The 22,121-nt window shown below is 28.4% G+C and overlaps 1 non-coding gene across 1 annotated transcript; it reads left to right on the top strand.

Moving 5' to 3' along the window:
• The first annotated feature begins 796 nt into the window (after positions 1-796).
• Positions 797-903, top strand: LOC139887346 (small nucleolar RNA R71). Its single transcript, XR_011773181.1, has one exon. It is a non-coding gene; the product is annotated as a small nucleolar RNA R71 (small nucleolar RNA).
• Positions 904-22,121: the final 21,218 nt, after the last annotated feature.

The following is a 22,121-nucleotide window of genomic DNA, read 5'->3' as shown; positions in this document are numbered from 1 at the left end:
TTCATTTCGGGGGTTAGCATTTGTATCACTAGGTAGACTTTTCGGTTTTCTTTCACCTATCAACCTTGCTAGGTTACTTACTTCTTATTCCAGATTTTGGATTGAAGCTTGTTGATTTCTAAATGCTTGAGCATTTTGTTCATTGGTTTGTTTCTGAGATGTTAAAAATTGAGTTTGAGGTTCAACTAGCTTTGACATCATGTCTTCTAAATTTGGTTTTTTATCATCGGTTTGTGGTGGTTTATTTGGAAAAATAGGTCTTTGCTGATTGTAAGTATTGTTGGATACTTGTTGATTGCTAGGACCTTGTTGGTTGTTGTATGGAACATTTCAGTTATAATTCTGGTTTTGATTGTAGATTGGTTTTGGCGGTTGATAATTATTTTGATAATTATTTCCAGGCCTTTGGTTCATGTATGAAACATTCTCTCGTTGTTCCATTGTTTGTTCAATACTGAGACAATCTTTTGTCAAATGTGGTCCTCCACACTGCTCACAACTAATTCGTATTGAGTGAATATCTTTAGTCATCTTTTCCATTCGTCTTTCGACAACATCTATCTTTGCGGAAATGGAATCAAAGTCATGGCTAGAATCGGCTCTAGCCGCTTTAGATGTTCTAACGATATCTTTTTCTTGATGACACTCATGTGAGTGGGAAGCAATGTTATCAATAATTTTATAAGATTCAGTTGCGGTTTTCTTCATAATGGAACCACCAGTTGCTATGTCGATGTCTTTTCTTGTAGTGATGTCGTATCCTTGGTAGAATATTTGTACTATTTGATAAGTGTCTAAACCATGTTGCGGACATTCTCTTAACAACTTTCTAAATCTTGTCCATGCCTCATATAGAGTTTCATTTGGCTTTTGCGTGAACGTAACAATTTCTCCTTGAAGTCTCACGAGTTTAGATGCCGGAAAGAATTGTTTAAGAAAATTTTCAACTAAAACGTCCCATGTATCAATTGCCCCTTCAGGTAACGATTCTAACCAATCTTTGGCTTCTCCCTTTAAAGTCCAGGGAAATAACATGAGATAGATCTGTTCATCTTCAACTTCTTTAAGGTTCGAAGATGTTCGTTTGGATCTTCCTTCGGCGCACCACTAAATTGGCATTGATTAGTTACCATGTGTAGGATTTGTCATTTGATTTCATAATCTGGCGCATTAATGTCTGGTTGAGTAATTGCATGACCTTCGCCAGTGCGTTTAGGCCTCATTCGGTCTTCCATACTTAGAGGTTCCAGATTCTCCATGATTGAATTTGTTGAATCTGAATCACTAGAGGATTCTGATTTAATGGTTTCTTCCTCGACAATCTCTGGATGAGTGATTTGTGGTTCAGGAGGAATGATTAGTGGTTCAGGATCTCTGAATTGTCCCTGAATATCCTCCGGATTCTCAATTGTGAGGTCGGGTTCAAAAAATGGATTATCAGAAATTTGAATTGGAGTACTTGGTCGACTTGATGACGATTCTAAAGAAAAACCAACGGCGACAATATTGGCTAGATGTCTTGATCGAGTTATAGGTGGTGAATGTATGAAAGGTGGTGAACGTTTTGCTCGGTGCATTCACAGAATATCCTATTAGTTATAAAAATAAAAATTATATAAGTTATCAAATTAATAGACTTTTCTGATTTTTCCCACGTTTCGAATAGCCAATAGTTTCAGCAGGTAGCCAGGACCCTTTAAATCGGAAGCCCACAACTCACCACTAACAAATCCAACTATTACTACGAACCAGAAAATTTTGGATGTCTATCAATTTAACCCCATAAAATAATTTTTTCGTCGAAGTTTAAAGAAGATAAAGAAAATTCTATGTCCTAAAAACTAGAGCTTCGAGAAATAAGAAAGAAAAAGAGCGCGTCGAAAAACGTCGAAAAATAAAAGGTCGAAAAATAAGCGTCGAAATGTAAAAGTCAAAAAATAATAAAAATAAGAAAATAAGCGTCGAAACTTAGTATTCTAAAAACTAAAAATTAAAACTTATGTCTAAAGGTATTAAAGCTTAAAAGGAATTCTATATCCAAAACGGCAATAACTTAAAAAAGTACTAAAACTTAAAACGGCGTCGCAAAATTCTAAAGCATCTAAGTCTTAATCTAAAGAAAAATCACTTAAGGGATTTTATGGCAAAGCCTAAAAATCTAGAGATACTACGGTAAAATACTAAGCTACAAACTAGTTACGAACGATAAATATATAAATTACGAATTAAACGATATAAAATACAAAAATAAAACTTAAAGTTATAAAAATACAATTTTTATAAAAATATTATTTTTATATTATTATTTTATAAAAGTATTAATTTATTATATTAATAAAACTAATTATAACTTACAAATACAAAATAAATAAAACTAAAACTAATTAATATAACAATTAACCATAATTAGGGTTTAATAATAATAATAATTAATAATACTCCGTAATTAATGCTGTACCAGGTCAAACCTAGCATGTCAGAATGAACCATGTGGCCGCATGGATTTTAAACTTTCGGTTCATGCGATCGCATGGGCCTGAATTTCGGATGACAAATTGGGCTGCTGCAGTACCAGGCCCGATTCTTTTTACTTATTTATTAATTTTTCTGTTTTTAAATTAAATAAAATATTTATATAAAACTTATATTTAAGAACTAAAATAGAAAATAAAAAAATACTTTATAATTTTATATATTTTAAACAAACTCTTAAAAATATATATATTTTGTTTTTCTTTTTATATTTTTGTATTTTTAATATTTAAAATGTATTTTTACAAAAAGAAATTAAAACTTAATAAAAATCTTTTTTTATAGCGTTTTGCTTTCGGGTCCCCGGCAGCGGCGCCAAAAATACTTGATGTTAAAGCATAGGGGTACGAAATAGTTATATTTTTATTTCAAAATACTATTAAATGCGATACAATTTTACACAAGTTATTTATTTATTTATAGAGTGGATATACCTAAACCTTGCTACAACACTTATAGGCAGTGTACCTAATCGTACAGTAGTGTAATTTTTAGTAAGTTCGGTTCGTCCACAGGGAACTAGCCAAGTTTAACGCTATATTTTTTTAAAACTATATTTGTATATATATATTATAAAAAGGGGGTTTTTACCGTTTAATGACCGGTTTGTCGATTTTATGTCTTAAGTTGCAGTTAAAACCTAATGTAAAATATTAAAAATAAATATAACTTAATTTAAAGCGTAAAGTAAATGACGATAATTAAAGTTGCGATAATTAAAAGTGCGATAAATAAAATGACAGTAAATAAAAGTTGCGATAATTAAAAAGTACGATAATTAAAAGTGCGATAAATAAAATGAGAGTGAATAAAAGTGCGATGAAATATGAAATAAAAGAATTATGCTTATTTAATCTTCCATACTCATGATGTTTGACGTGTTGATTTTAATTTATTACCATGGGTTAATTGTCCTTTGTCCTGGATTATTCGATATGTCCATCTGGTTTTTGTCCATAACAGCCCATCAGTCATAAATATAAAGTGCGAGTGTCCTCGTCAAATTATCCTTATATCCGAAGTCAAATATTCCAACTAATTGGGGACTTAAACTGTAACAAAGTCTTAAAACGTTGTTTAATAATTACACCAGGATATCGACTGCGTGTAACCCAAGGTTTTAATACTTTGTTAACAATTACGCCAAGTGTCCCTGTACATAATTCACCCCTATTTTAATGAGTCCATTGACTATTAATCCATTCCCGTGTCCGGTTAAATGAACGATTATTAGTACTTATAAATATCCCGCCCATCGTATCCGATCGAGTGTATATGGTTATTTATAGGTACGTCCAATTGTAAATCTTTATATTAAATTAACGAACTATCATTCAATTAAACAAATATAAAGCCCATTAATAGCCCATAGTCCAATTTCCACAAGTGTCGGTCTTTTGTCCAAACCCCAATTATGGTCCAAAGCCCAATTACCCTGTCTTTAATATTTAGCCCAACATCACGATTACTTCGGCTTAAATAAGCATAATAATAACTTAGCTACGAGATATTAATTTAAAAAGGTTGAAAATAACTTACAATGATTAATAATAGCGTAGCGTTACACGGACAGAATTTCGACTTACACCCTTACAGCATTCGCTAACATAACCTTATTATTATTAATCTTAAATTAAAATTAAAATTATAATATATATATATATATATATATATATATATATATATATATATATATATATATATATATATATATCGTGTGAGAGAGATTGAAAAAGGAGTAGTAAATTCGGCCAAAACACGCGAAATTTATAGGACTTGGCCTGCTACAGGCTGCCATGCGATCGCATGGATTTAAAGCTTCCAGGCCATGCGATCGCATGGCCCTCTGATCCAGCTCACATAACTTTGTTTTCTTGTTGCCGACAGTTTTATTAAATATATATAATATATAATATATATATAATTTTAAGAATTATTTATATATTATATTATATTTATGTGCATAGTTGACTTGTAATTTTTTCTCCGATGCGTCGCGCGTTGAAAGTTGGTTCATGTCCCGGTTACGGATTTTCGAACGTCCTTTCGTACTATTTAATATCTTGTACTTTGCGTTTCACGGCTCGTACTATTGTAACTTTTAGACGTTTCTCATCAATAATTTGAACCACTTTGATTGTACTTTGTATTTTTTAGTTTTTTGGTCGTTTGCGTCTTCAATTCGTCAAATCTGTCTTTTGTCTTCACCTTTTATTATTTAAACGAATATCACTTGTAAATAGAACAATTGCAACTAAAAGCTTGTATTTCTTGAGGGATAATGCTATGAAATATATGTTCATTTTTAGCATTATTAGTATAAAATCATCAACCCTAATCTTTTTAGATCTGATTTTGATCAATTACATGGTGTACAAGAGTCTAGTGCTCAATTGATTACTTTTAGAGCTGTCGTTAATCGTTAATTTGCTCGATTGTTGTATTTGTTATGAAAACTGAATTTTATTATTATGAATCTGATTATGTGAGTTTATGTACTGATCATATAATGTATCTAGATGTATAGATCTCGAAATATTAATAAATTTAGACTTTGGATTTGCATGATTTCGTTACCGGATGCTCAAGTTATGATTAATCGAAGTTTCGTTAGGGTTTTACATATAATCCGAATTTTTTGAGTTTCATGCTTTGTGTTTTAGTTTATATAAAGTGTACTACTGTATTCCTTGTGAAAATTTATGCAATTTAGACTTGATATTTGCGTCAAAAGGTCTTGACATGTTTTTCAAAATTACATAAAAATTGCTAGAGTGAACTACGAATTTTTTGAGACTTTTATATTCTGGAATATGTTATTTTATATGTTACTTGACATGTTTCATTTGTATGTGAACTTGCGAGAACGTGATTTGACATGAGATATATGCTCGTCTAAATGATATGTCTACTTGATGATTAGAAACTGATGAGTCTGTAAGGATTTGAGAAACTATACAAATTGGCTAAAGCAATGTTTTTGATTATTTTATCACTAAAATTTTGAGATGTTTTGAGATGACTCCAATTGGCTGTTTGTCAAAATATATTTTCTATATTTTTTGAAAAATGTTAAAAAAACTGACGCGCGGGCAGAAATTGCTGTAACAAACTATGAATTGACCCTTTCTGATATTGGACTTTTATTTATCGTATGAAGCTTTGGCTGGACTTTTTGGAATCAATTTTAAGTGTATTTATGATCTGGAGTTGTTCATGATTTAATAATTTATGTGTTATGAGCTATAGTTGGATCTTTCTACGACCTATGAAATTCTAAGCCATGCTTTAAGGTGCAAAGGTGCAATATGATTAATTGTGACTTGTAAAGTGATACTTGACATAGGTTTGACATGTTGACCATGTTTGTATGACCTACTGAGATGTTTGACTTTAGTGGACCACTTTGATCGAGTTGACTTTAGGTTTGACTTTGGTTGACTTGCTTGGATTAGTTGACTTTTACTTGTTCGTTGAGTCAGTATGAGCACTAGGACTTTGCGTACACTATGGGTTGACATAGTATGACCTATATGTGTATACTTAAGATGACTTACATAATTAGGTTTCGTTGTTCAGTCGAGAGTGTTCGACTACCAGTACGTTTTGCTAAGATATTTCAGGTGCTTTTGCTAAGGTGAGTCTACAGTCCCTTTTTCTTTAGCATTTTTGGGTTGAGATACATGCCACTTTTGAAACTATTTCTTAAACTATTTTTACAACTATTTTACATATTAGGCACGAGTAACTTACCAAGAATATACATATGAGTTCAGATCAAAAATCCCTTAGCTTGATTATATTAGTTACTTTGTAAGCACGACTTATAGGGACGGTATCGTTAGGTTTGACAAACCTCACCGCAACGCTAAACATGTGCTTATATAGTTATTACTCGTACACTTGATCGGTATATCGCCAGTATAGGGTAAACTAAAGACGTGTGCTCGGCTCACGCAGAGGTTAAAGCTTTATAATCAAGTGCTCATGATAAGTGTATATTATTACGAAGCTTTTCAGAAATCTCGTGGCCTAACTTACGATGAATGTTACTTAAAGATGATGTTTACAAACTTGAAAATGGACATGTTAATGTCTACAAACAGATGAAACGAAAAGAACTTTTTGATGTCACTAACAGTTGAAACTTGACATCTTACAAACAGTTTATTACTTAGCATATTGCTATATGCAAACTTTTGAGATTAAACCTTAGCGGTTTATTCAGATAAACGTTTTTAAGAAATGATTTTTGACAAACGATTTATGAAAACTGTTTTATGAAACATACGAGAACTATTTACTCAAACCTGTAGATTCACTCAACTTTATGTTAATCCGTTTTGCATGTTTTATCTCAGGTATTATTTGCTTCCGCTGTAGAACATTGCTGTTATGTAGAAATCAAGCCAAGCATTGGGACCAGAGTTAATACGCCGTTAGTGGATTCTGACGACGTATTACACTTCACCCCTCAAAAATAACTCCATTACCACTCCAAAATTCCTTTTCATCATTGACAAATGACCTAGAAGCTAAGATTACTACCGTTCTCACATTAGTAGCAAGGATTTGAGTCTTTATCAAGCCTATGACGATGGGTGCAGCATGACTGGCTATGAGTGAATTTATTTCTTAGATCTATAGTGGACCCTAAACACTTATGTGATTTGAGTGACCCGTGAAAGCTAGCCTATGTCATGTAACCTCCTCGCATGCTTGCAGAGATAGTTTCAATCATAACGTATATGACTCACCTTATCTTTCGCTCTTATAATAAAAGGCAAACCGCTTAGGCTATTAAAAAGAAACTCCGAAAAGATTTCTTAAGGTAAAATGAGAGTTTGCTTGAGGACAAGCAAAGTCTAAGGGTGGGATATTTGATATCGGCTAAAAAGTCACGTTTTCACCCCGGTATTAAGGCCCAAAAACAAGAAAGATTCGAACTTTATCGGCAAAATACCTACTTCATTGGTTAAAATTGAATAAAAAGTAATTACGAAGACGGTGAAAAAAGAATCAAGAGAATCGGAGTTAAAACGAAGATTCTAGAGCGAAAACGGTGAAAGACAAGAAATCAAGTTACGATCCAGAAATTTCAGCTGACCAGGCAAGCCAAACGGCCTGCTAAATGACTTTCCTGGCTCACAAATGGCCTGCCAAACGCCTAGAATAAACGGCCCCTGAAAACGGTCTGGTCTAACAAACTGCCTGCCAAACAGCCTGCCAGCCGTTTGTAGGCAAATTTATTGCTTATTCAAAGGGTCTTTGTCATTCATTCCAATACGCACTTCAATTCACTTCTTTCTCTCTCTTGTACAATATTAGTCATACTTTCAAGGTCTTCGACTCCGTGGGGGAAACCTAGTACCCGGAGAAGAACGCCGAAGATTTTATTAGGAGCGGTCTGGAGTTTGAAGTTGTCACTTTTGTATTCGGAACTCGTTTAATCTATTGCTACTTCTATCCTTTATCTTTATATAATGTCTTTTATCATTATGTTCTATGATGTTATTGCCATGATTAGCGAGTAGTTATCTTTAGTGTATGTTATGATGTAAGTAGTAATAATGCCGAAATAATATTATGGTTTGTGTGACGACCCGAAAATTTCCGACCAAATTTAAACTTAATCCTTATATGGTTCCGACACGATAAGCAAAGTTTGTAAAGTTGAATCTCTAAAATTTTGGAACTACATTCATGTAATCAATTATCCTTTGACCGTGCTCAGCGATTCACGAACATTTATATGTATAGATATGTATATATAATATATAGTTATATTAATTGAAAATGCTAATAAATTATTAGATGTATAATACTTTACATGAACGTATTTGTTTCAATATAAGTTTATTGTATTTATCGACGAGATTAAAAGATAATATCAAATGATTAAATTATCAGATACATTGTGATATGATTACGGGTCTCTGTTGTGAGGTCCACTATGATTTAAGAAATCTGTTTTTTAACAACATTCGAAAAATGGTAAAGTGATTTACAAGTAAGAACAAATGTATCAATTACTGGAACTAGACAAGAGTTAGTGGAGATTCCTGTTTGATTTCCAATTCATGTTTTATAATATTTTCCCCGTGACTTTGATAAGATAATTATTTTAACTTTCATTTTGTTTAATGTGAAAGTAAGAACGTGTAGTGTAAATAACTTAGATATTGGATATCGACAAGTTAAGTAAATCAACATTTTACATTAAATTATTTATTATATTTAATTAACCATTGGACTATATCCTATGCTTCACCAACAAACGGTGATTTAGAAACTTGAAACCTGTTATGTGTCATATATGATTTTACTTTTCTAAAACATGTTATGATATAACGATTTTCATTATTTTAAACTTTTAACAAAATGGTTCTTAATATAATTGGTTCTGGAAAACAAAATTCTAATATTTATTCGATTTAGTTTCAAACGTACTAAAGCGTTTTTTAGTTTTAAAAAGAACTTTATTATTAAAACATTTTATAAGGTAATTTAATTATATAAAAGATAAAAGAACATAATTAAAGCTTTTTATAATAAATTGCAAATATATTTACATCATTTCAAAAAGGTAAAGGTAATACGAAATAATAAATTCTAAATGATTTTAAATGAACTTTGAAATATAATTAGTTTTGAAAAACTAAATATCATATTATTAAATAAATATTTCAATATATACAAAGTTATATTTTTAAATAAATATATATATATTTTACAATAAGATAAAATATAACATTAATTTAGTTATAAAACGTTTTGATTCAAAATAATAATATTAAATATACTCTGATAAATAACGAGACTTTGATTTAAAGAAGTAAATGACCAAAACACTCAAATGAATAAGTTATACTTCGAGTAAAATAATTTATCAATGATTTAAGCCTGATTAATAATAAATGTACGTGTCACGAAACGTAAAGTATTAGATTTCACAGTGTACGAGATAACGTTTGAAAAACCGAAACCGAGTCATGAACCATTTTCCAACGTCCAAGTCATTGGAACAAAAATTACAAATTTACTATGCACGTAAATATAATATAATATATAATTAATTATATAAATTAAATATATTATATATATAATACTATAAAACCGTGGCCGCCCACATTTTAAATATATGTGAGCTGGGACTAGGAGCCATGCAATCGCATGGGTTCCCCTCACATTTCCCATGCGATCGCTTGAGGAGGGATGACCAAAAACTTCTATAAAGCTCGACGATTTCTGGTTTCGAAACACACACACATAATTACTCCCTCTGCATTATTACTTATATTATTATTATTATAATTATTATTTATATTATAATTATTAAGATTAATATTATTATTATTAATCTTATTATTATTAGTATTATTATATATAAAATACTACGACGAGGTTATGAGCGAGTAATTTCAAACGTATTTTTTCAAGCGGGATAGAGCTAAGGAAATTATGGGTTATAGCCATGGAGGTTATGGGTATTGTTCGGGGGTATTACTCGTGAGTCAAACCTAGTGTTTATCATCTCCGTCGCGTCTACGTACTTTCCTGCAATATTGAATCACAATATTGATACGTGAGCATTCATATCTTATCTTTTATATGTTAATAGTGTATCCCTGACTAGTGCTCGAGTATATAAGATTATGCATGCTTGTATACTTAATTTCGTCGTTAAATAGTTTATGATAAATCATGAATGTAATACATATGCTACTGAGATAAGGTATATGATATGCATGTCGTTGGAAAGTTGGCAAAAAATTAATAACTTTTCATTTAGAAAGCGTATGGTTTCGATGAACGGATTAAAAGACATAGTCAACTGAATTATCATTAATTTTAGTATTATTATTAAAATAATTATTATTATTACTATCGTCGTTATAATCGTCGTTATTATTACTATCTAATAATAATTATTTTTATTATTATCATTATCATTATCAATATAAGTATTATCATTAAAATTGTTATTATCATCATTAATACTATCGTTATTATCACTAAGGTTATTATTAATATTATTATTATGATTATTATTATTATGATTATTATTATTATTATTATTATTATTATTATTATTATTATTATTATTATTATTATTATTATTATTATTATTATTATTATTATCATTATCATTATAATAATTATTAGTATTATCATTAGTATTATTATACTTATTTATGTTAGTATCATTATCATTAAAACTAATATTAATATCATATAATTATTATGATTACTATTATTACCAATAATATGAATGCGATATAAAAGAGGACTAAAAGCTATTAAACAAATCGATTAGGAAATAATGAGTATAAGAATAAGTATCATGATGAAATTAAAATATTGTAAGATATTGATTTAGATAAAAATATGGTTTTCATCATTATTATTATTATTATTATTATTATTATTAAAAGTATCATTAATATTAAAACTATCATTTTATTAAAATTATCATTTTTAATAGAAATATCATTATTATTTTAAAATATCATTATTAATATCATTTTAGTATTATTATTATTAAAAATTATCATATTGAATAGAATTATTATTTTTATATAAAATATTATTATTATTACAGTTAATATTAAAAAGTATCATTTTTTATTAAAATTATCATGATTAGAATTATCATTTTATTATAATTAATATCATCATTAGTAAAAATAAATATTATTAAATATTATTATTATTATTATTATTAGAATAATAATAATTATCATTATTATAAAATAATACAACTTTTAATTATTATTATTATTATTATTATTATCAATATTATTTTATCAAATAAATATGTGATACAAAGATATTTTACCACACGTAATATAATTACATTAATAACACATACCACCATATTTTTATGATATCGAGTGAACTATATAAATTTTATTACTTGAGATATATAAAAGTATATTTTTATCATATATAAATTTTAATATAAATTTTTATTAATAAATGACTTGTATTATTTACTCTAATAAAATCTGATAAATATATTTAAATATATAAAATGACTATATTTAAATTATATAATAAACATATATAGATTTTGGAAGTCATTTTTTGATTAGATGACTTTTGTTGACTTTTGCATGATAATCTCGAGCATTAGGATTGTGATACACTACGACTTGACCTAAATTATTAGACAGATATTGACCAACATATAAATATATATACTTAATATAGTTTCGTGAATCCGAGGCAAACCCTACACTAGTTCAATGTCGTCATATGTATTTTTACTACAAAATACAGTATCGTGAGTTCATTTGATCCCTTTCTATTAAATGCTTTTACAATATATATTTTTAGGACTGAGAATACATGAAATGCTTTTATAAATGTTTAACAAGATAGACACAAGCAAAACATTCCTCTAATGAATTAGTTGGACATTATAATTGCCATTAATTGACGTGAATATTTCCCCCTGATTATTATAGCTTGGTAACCTAAGAATTAGTTGGACGTTATAATTGCCACTAATTGACGCGAATCCTAAAGATAGCTACTGGGTTTAACACCCCCACCCAGAATGTTCACTAGACAGTAGAGCTAGTGGGCTTGGTGTTTAGTACTTCGAGGTTTATATATTTATACAGACGAGAGGTTCTGTTTTGGGGATATTCTTTTGCGCATTATATGTTAAGGTCGGTTACCAGGCAAAGGTTATATATAGAGACAATGATTTTATACACAGGTTATGTGTACGTTATTTTGTACACGAAATATGTGTACGGTTATTAAGAATTTTGAAAAATGGTTTCGTACACGAGATAGGTGTACTGTATTTAAATCTTGTGGTCTATCAAAATTACTGAATCTTATGGTTTTATGATAAACTTATGAACTCACCAACCTTTTGGTTGACACTTTTAAACATATTTATTCTCAGGTATTAAAGAAATATTTCGCTGTGCATTTTCTCATTTTAAAGAGATTACTTGAAGTCATTCATGGCATATTTCAAAAGACGTTGCATTCGAGTCGTCGAGTTCAACAAGATTATTATTAAATCATTTAGTTTGGATATATTATGAAATGGTATGCATGCCTGTCAACTTTTGATGAAATGAAATTTTGTCTTTTAAAAATGAATGCAATGTTTGTAAAATGTATCATATAGAGGTCAAATACCTTGCAATGAAATCAATTATGATGTAACGTTTATAATCGATATGAACGGGGCATCTCAGTTTGTGTATGTTGTTGAAATGCTTTCCGATTATGCTTTAAACTCAATCGCTTTTCCAACTAATAGAACGTAGTTATTGGCTCTGTTATTGGGAAGTCACGAACCCCGATTCAGAGTACACTATCTGTAACACCCCGCCAAAATCGCCATTGATGCGGATGTTAACTCTGGTCCCAGTGCTTGGCTTGACTTCTAAGTAACAGCAGAGTTCTACAGCGGAAGCAAAATATCTAAGTACCTGAGACAAAACAAGCTTAAAGTGTCAACCAAAATGGTTGAGTGAACAACATAGGTTTAATAATCATAAAAAGTTTTAGATCACAAGATTTAATTCAATATATCAAGATATCAATATGCGATGAGTTATAATATCGAACTAAACATTACCCCCAGACACTGTACGGGTGTCGGCAATCATTATTATGTACCCCCTTGACGATTACGCCAATGGGTAGAGACGTCACTCTCAATAGGCCTACTCACAATAATTAAGCTTGCAAATTTCAATTCCAGCAATTAACGATATTATGGCGGGGATTTGCATGTAAAAATAAATACATATTTAATAAAAGTCTCTCGAAATTGCATATCAAATAGTTTAGGTACTTGTGTCTAAAGTGTAAATCATTTAAAAGCTAGCATGTGTCTCACCCCAAAGTTTATAAAACAGTTAAGAAATAGTAGAAAGAGGGGCTATGAAGTTCACCTTAAATCGAAGATGAAGATAATTCCATGAATGAAATGAACGAGAGTATATACCAGGCCTTCAACCTAGAGATATATAGGCTTAATCAGAAATTTGTCCAATTGACAAATGAAGAATCCAAGGTACATTAAGGATTGACTAAACATATGTTTATCGTTATGATTATAGTATTCACTAGTTGTATGTGTGAATAGGAATACAACACTTAATAGATTACTTGTACATACATTTAATACATTTTATATATAATAAGTATTATATATTATATAAATATTATTTAATTGTTTGTATTATATATATTAATTAATTAGTATTATATATTAATAGTTATGATATATTAAGTATATATAAGTACTTGTTGTATTACATTTTATACATTAAATTAAATATATATAAGTTTAGATTTATTATGTTATTATATTTAATATAGATGAATTATTAAAGTATATATTTGTATAATCTATATTATATACTTTATAAAGAATATGTATTATATTAAATTTGTTATGTATTAGTAGATATTTATTATATATATATATATATATATATATATATATATATATATATATTAGTAACATAAATAATTATTATTTAAATAATTATTTACAGATTTTTATATTTAGAAACGATAATATTTAATTATTATAATTTATATGTATTATAGTTGTCCCGAAAATAGATATATATACTTCCTAAATTCGTTTTTAATTAAAATAATTATCAAATAACTAAGTTTATAATTTCTATAAGTTTCCTTTAGTGCAAAAAACCTGTAGAAAATTTTATAAAATTATTCTACCTTGTTTTTATATTTATTTCCTTATTTATCTTCTCGGTTTATACGGAAACAAAGTTAATTATGCATAAAATACTAATTCAACTTAAACAATAAATTTTATAATTTTTATAAATTCTATATACTATAAATATAATAAAAAAATTTATAAAATGATTTTATATTTTTTACAATATTTATTTAGAATTTTACACTCTAATATACATAATATTCCATAAATAACTAATTTAATATAATAAACCTCCCAAAATATTATATAATGACCTAGATATGTTTCTTAACAGTTCTAAGTTGTTTTTATGTGTCTTATACAGTTCCTCATATTTTATATAATTAAATTCACAATTTAACATACATTATATATAAATCAAAACAATAATTACATAATAATTAGTTTAATAGTTATAAAATTATGTAATCTATATTTTAATGTTATAATAATAATTTTATGGTTTTACACCAGATCCCACGAATTTATAATACTTTTATTAATTACTTTTGTATTTTAATCTTTTTCGGTTATAAATAATGATAATAAATCTATACAATTTCGTATATAATATATATGATATATGTACTGATCAAATTAATCAAGGTTTATACCCTAATTTACTGGAAAAATAGTTGTATAATTTATTTAGCCTTTTTCCTATTTGTTATATATATATATATATATATATATATATATATATATATATATATATATATATATATATATATATATATATATATATATATATATATATATATACCGATTGTATATAATATAAACAGTTTTTAATTATTTAAAAATATAAAAACGTGATATAAATCTGTAAAAGTAATTTTCCTTAATCCTATAATATATAAAAGTATTTATCATGTATTATTTATGATTTATTTAATTCGTTTCATATTTACTAAAAATAAAAATATATATCGGCTAAAAAAAGAAAAGAAATCAAAAAAATAAAAAGAAAAAGAACTTACAAGATATTTTTAGGGTTTGAGAGGACTCCAAGGATTTTATGAAAAAAAATGTGAGGCCAAGGTATGTATTTATAGGGTAATTTTCCTTGTTCACCAAGTAAAAGCAATTAGAACGGAAATACAATTCTATTTCCTTTTATAAATTTGATTAATATTATTTTTTTTAAAATTTCGACCAGCCATGGGGGGGTAAGAAAAATAAATTTTTTATAACTTAATTATTAGAACATTCTAGAATATTGTTTGTTATTTAATGAATTTGTATTTATCTTCCTTTTTATTTTAAATACCAATAAATATATATATATAAATTTTTGATTTTATTTATTTATATAAATAATCCTTATAATTAGACTTATTTAATTATTTACATTATACTTTTATATTTTATAAAAGTGCCACAACATTTTAAATGCAGTTTGTTATTACATATTTTAATTAATAACCTTGTATAATAATTAGTTAATATTACGTAAGTATATTATAATTATATTATACTTATATTAATAATGATGTTGTCTTAATAATAATAAATATTGGGTCAAGGTTAATTAAGTTCCTATATTAATTATGTTACCGTATATAAACCCTAGATATTAAATACGCAGACACGCAACGAAAAACCCTAGGGGCATTTTAGTCATTTCAGGAAGGAAAAAGTGACGGTTGTCACAGTATGTCATACCCCCATATAGGGCCGGGGAAATATGACTTCACAATATCACAACACAAGTATGTATAAACGAGAACGACTCTATATGAGACGTTTTTATTATAAACCAATGTATTAAAGCAGCGGAAAGTATTAAGTCATTACAATAATGTTTTAACGCAATAATATGAATGATAATATGCGGACTCTAAAAGCAGTAAAGTCCAAATAGCAAACAATCTTTAGCAATCTTCACCTGAGACAAAACATGCTTAAAGTGTCAACCAAAATGGTTGAGTGAACAACATAGGTTTAATATATAGTTTTAGACCACAAGATTTAATTATAAAGTTTAATCAGTTCGTTAGTAGTGCTGAGGTATATGATATCGAAACTAACCATAAGTTACCCTAAACACATCACGTTCGTGTCGTTGAATCATTATTATGTATCCATTGACCAGCGGTCATCTGGATAGAGACGTCATTCTCAATAGCGCTACTCACAATAACTAAGCTTGCCAAAATTCCAGCAACTAACGATATCATGGCAGTGATTTAGCATGAATCAAAACATGTTAGCACAGTTTGAACTAATCAAATTAAAGTTTGAGTACTTGCGTCTAATCGTAAAACAGTTTAGAAGCAAGCATGTGTCTCACCCCAAAGTTTATAAAATAGTTATGAAATAGTAAAAAGAGGGGCTATGAAGTTCACCTTAGTAGCAAGCAGGAAATTCCACGCAAGTAGTATGAATGGAGTGTGTAATCAGACATAATGTTTAATTAGTTAATGTCTAATAGACATAAGTTTGTTTACTAATATAGTAAACTATATTAACAGTGACCATTTTTCGAGAAAAGTTATTATTTCTTAAAAGTTTCTATTTTTTAGAAACCTACTATTTATGGAAAGCTTCCACTTATAGTAAGCTTCTAGTTTTAAGAATGTTCGGGTTATAACTCTTAACTTAGATGTTGTACAATCTCTCCCAAACTTCGTTACTACCATGCAAGTCACTCGAATGATCTATTGTTACCGAGCGGCCCAGGATCTCTTGACCAGAATCTAAGTCATGGCATTCAAGATCCACAAGCATCCCATAATAGTACCAAGGATCACCCTAGGCCATAAGTAGCGGTGATGTTTGTAGACTTTGTACGCTATCTTTAATTATAACCTTCACGTTAATAGCATATGCTCATAATAAGTTATTAAGATACTTATTAGTTATATATATATATATATATATATATATATATATATATATATATATATATATATATATATATATATATATATATATATATATATAAGTGATAATATATTTAGTGTTATTATATAGATAGGTGTATAAGTTATACTAATAATAGTATTATTAGTCTTTAATTATTCAACTATTATGTAAACTTATCATTATATGTTACATATATAATTATACCTATGTGATACATATATATATATATATATATATATATATATATATATATATATATATATATATATATATATATATATATATATATATATATATATATATATATTCCTTATTATCATTATACATGTACGTGTTCATAACTATATGATATATATATATATATATATTAGGTGTATGTGTTACATATATATATATATATATATGTGTGTGTGTGTGTGTGTGTGTGTGTGTGTATAAGATGATACATATATATATATATATATACATTTATTACTTTTATTATTATGTTTACTAACCTACTATAATACTTACATAATACACATTCATACATACATACACACGTACATATATATACATATTTACACATACATATACACATATGTATATATTTACATATACACACACACACATATACATACAGTGTATACATGAACATACGTACATATGCATGAATGCATGTACACCATGATCATAATTACTTTTCTAATCCATAATCATAACCTTTTATCATAAACTTAACCTAGCAACATTAATCATACAATATTCATCAACCCTAATCTTTATTAACCATACTTTAACCAAATCTTCTAACTCTTTACTTATACAATATATAATCATAATTCATAATCTAACTCATGATCATACTCTTCATCTATTATTATTAACTAACTTATTAACTTCACACATAAAATCATAACTCATTATTCATATTCAAAACCTAAACTTTTTAATCAAAATCTTTATCTATTTTAATGATCATATCTAAACCCTAATAATCATAATCAACTCGTTAATCTCCTAACTTTCACTTACATAAAATCATAATCATAATCTTATAATTATTCTTCTAACTTTGATCATAACCATACTTACTAGTTATCAAATTATTTATACTTCATAATCTTCTTATTAATCATAACACTTGATCTTATTAACATCTTAAAAGTAATTGATTTAAACACATAATTGAACTAGGGTTATTAGGTATACCTTACTAAGATTGAAACTAAGGATGATGAAGATGATACGAAGCATAAAATAGACTGCAGCCCAGCAGCAATTCACGACCCAAAAGAGGCTATTTTGGGTCTTCTTGATCACGCACACAACAGATTACAGCAGCAGAAACAAGCAGCAACAAAGGATGATTCTTGGACTGTCTTGATCATGCACAGAACCAGAAGGATACAGAAGAAAACGCAGCAGGTTTTGGTGATGATTTTAGTTGACCAATGAGACTGTTTGAAGGGGTTTTAGTCGACTAATGAGCAGGATTTTGGTGATGATGGTTGGCGACTACAGCAGGGTTTTTGGTGGAGGTTTTAAGTCGACAAAAGCAGGCTGGATGAGGGTGGTTTGGTCGACTGAATTGGAGGGAAACAAGCTGGATATAGTCGACAGAAAATAGAGGGAATGCAGGGATATTAGTCTACTCTTTGCAGTTTATTTATGGTGAGTTACTTGAAACACATGAGGGTATTTATAGGTTAATTTGGTTACCTAATTAAACTAGGATTCTTGAAGATCAAGGCACTAATTAAGATCAAGCTAGGATTTGTAAATACTTAGGGATCAAGCAACTATTCCCCTAATCAAACAGCCGATCTATTATTAAGTTTATATGTTTTTTTATACGGCTTACTGTATTTATTTATATATATTTTATATATATATTTTTTAATATTAATATTATTAATATTAGGGTTACATTTATTTAATTACCTTTTATTTAATTATTAACCCTAACTTTTATTAATTTTAATTAAGTTTGATACTAATTCTTAAAGGTTATATCATATAAATTTTAATAATGCATATAGTTTTATAATATAAGAACGCAGAAAATACATAAACTTTATATTAACAGAATTATTGATCAAAAATTACTATTTAATCAAAGGTTGTTAAACAAAGTTTACGAGTACATAAAGTCCTATTAATGGAACAATAATAACAGAAATGAAAAATTTTGAGGGTCGTCATAGTACCTCCCCGTTAATTTAAACTTCGTCCTGAAGTTTCAGTAAGACTTCTCGGATGCAACAACGTTTGAGAATAGATGAGGATATTTCCGCTTCATCCGGTCTTCACGTTCCTAGGTATACTCGGGGCCTCTACGTGAATTCCAACGAATCTTAACAACAAGAATAAAGCTTTATTTCAAACGTTTAACCTCCCGATCCATAACTTCTATAGGTTTTTCGGTGATGTGCAATTTATCATTATTGCAAAGATCATTCAATGGAATAACAAGTATGTCATCAACATAACACTTTTTAAGATTCGAGATGTGGAATGTATGAAATTTATTTAACATGAAGTGTTGACTAAAAATTACCATTCGGTCAATGTTTTGTTAAAGCAAAGTTTACACTTAATTATAGTGGGGATCTATGTGAGTGATAGCTGATATTGTATGAAATTTCAGCCAAAAGAGCCTGGGTGATTAGAATATCTAGTCTTATGGACTTCATCCATGACTAGTTCTCGAAAAATTTCTAAATAGCGATGATTTTTATAGGATCGACATGTATTCCTTCACTATCAACTACATGCCCAAGAAATTGTACGGTTCGCAGTCAAATGTCACACTTGGAAAATCTCGGCATACAGTTATTCCTTCTTTAAGAGTTCTAGAATCAATCGCAGATGTTGCTCATGTTCTTTCTCGCTCTTGGAATAGATTAAGATGTCATCAATGAAGACTATCACGAATTTATCAAGATAAGGTTTGCATGCATGGTTCATAAGATCCATGAATACAGCAGGAGCACGGGTTAAACCAAAAGGAATCTATGTGAAACCTGTGGGTTATTGGGTCCTTTAATTTTAAATTAGTTGAACATAAAGTCCTCTGTTCCGTCGACTTCTCACCATCCCAAACCATTGAGTTTAGTCGATTGCATTACTAAACCAAAACCGCTGTTGCGCGTCGACTTCCAATACACACACACGATCAAACTTTGTTCGATCGACACCTTTGATCTGCTGTTGCTATTGCCGAACATCACACTCGATCACCACTTTTCTATTTTTTTCGTTCATTTGATCCAAAGGTATAACCCACAATCTAAGCTTTTTGATTTATTCTTTAAGCATTTAATATTTTATGATACTATGATTATGAGAGAAACTTGTTAAAGGATTATGAATATGTTTTTTTTTATCAGTAACTAATCGAGTAATAGTTATGAAAGTTTGTGTGAATGGAAGCTTTAATAATAGAAAATTTTGTTTGCTCTGTTTCCAACTTTCATAAGCCAAAACAGATTTAATAAAGATGGTGATGGTGATTTTAGAATTGTCAAGTTAAACCCTTAAACTAGAACCATATGTACAAAGTACCACTAAAAATAAAATATATACATACATATCGTACCTACTAAAAACAATGAAAAGAGTTGATATTTTATGAAATTTACGCAAACAGTCCCTAGATTATTAATAGTTTTACAATAAAACTAACAAACAAAATAAAATGGGTTATTCATAAATGTTTGTACGTAGTATGGGAGTGAGAACAAAGAATTGGAATTTTTTTTATTATTTTATATATATATATATATATATATTTAATCCCTGAATTATCCATTAATTTACAATACTGAATATAAGTATCTTAATGTTGAGTTTAAAATTGAATCTTGTACAAACCAAGTAAATTATTATTATTATTATTATTATTATTATTATTATTATTATTATTATTATTATTATTATTATTATTATTATTATTATTATTATTATAAGATGGTAATTCTTATAAACACGCGAACCTTATTATAACATAAATATTATAGATATACTTAAGATAAGTAAAGTAATTATACACGAGACGAAGAGTAAAACTTTTATAATTACTATATTATCATAATTCCTAATACGTAAGTATTATATATATATATATATATATATATATATATATATATATATATATATATATATATATATATATATATATATATATATATATATATTATATATATATTATCTAGTAGCATATATATAACAAGTAGTATATATAATGAGGTATAACGTGCTACTTTATTCTATCTATGTATATACAAGAAAACGTATAATATACAATATAGAACTATAATCACAAACGGATAACGTAGACTTTTACGGGTCTCACCGCTACTTACGGTCATGGATGGTGTCTAGGTTGCCAGTTTGGGATATGGTTGTGGATCTCGAATGTCACGACTTAAAGTCGGATCAAGAGTCCTGGCCCCCGGTTACATCTGGCTGTCCATCGACTTATTTGATAGCAACGAGTATCGTTTGAGTTATGCAACATCTAAACTATGGGAGTAGTTAACAATGAAAACTTTTGAAAGGAACATCGGTAAGATATATGAACATATATATCAAACACATAACTATAATGATAATGATGATGATGACCATGATGATCCAACTAACTTAAACCTAATGATGATAGGTTGACAACTTTGGACTACCGCTGCTATTTACTATCATACTATTTACTGTGCTCATAAGGTGAGTCATAGCCCCAACTTTTTAACTATTTTATAAACTATTTTCGGGGTGAGAATACATTTTTTTCTCTTTTACAATGTAGAAACAAGTGCCAAACTTACATTCTATGATGAGTTATAACTGAAAATCCCTTAGCTTTGGTAACTAGTAACTACCAGTTTAGGAACTGGTGGGCGCGAATAGTTGTATATGGATCCATAGGGCTTGACATCCCCGTTTGTCCGGGTTAGAAACTAACCTAAACTTAACGGGCGTATACTATTTGAGGTGGTACATTTTGGTTAGGTGTAAGTAACAACAGGGG

This window comes from Rutidosis leptorrhynchoides, chromosome 1 (genome assembly GCF_046630445.1).
Source record: "Rutidosis leptorrhynchoides isolate AG116_Rl617_1_P2 chromosome 1, CSIRO_AGI_Rlap_v1, whole genome shotgun sequence".
In the NCBI taxonomy this organism is placed as follows: domain Eukaryota; kingdom Viridiplantae; phylum Streptophyta; class Magnoliopsida; order Asterales; family Asteraceae; genus Rutidosis; species Rutidosis leptorrhynchoides.
This window is presented reverse-complemented; position numbering and strand designations above follow the sequence as displayed.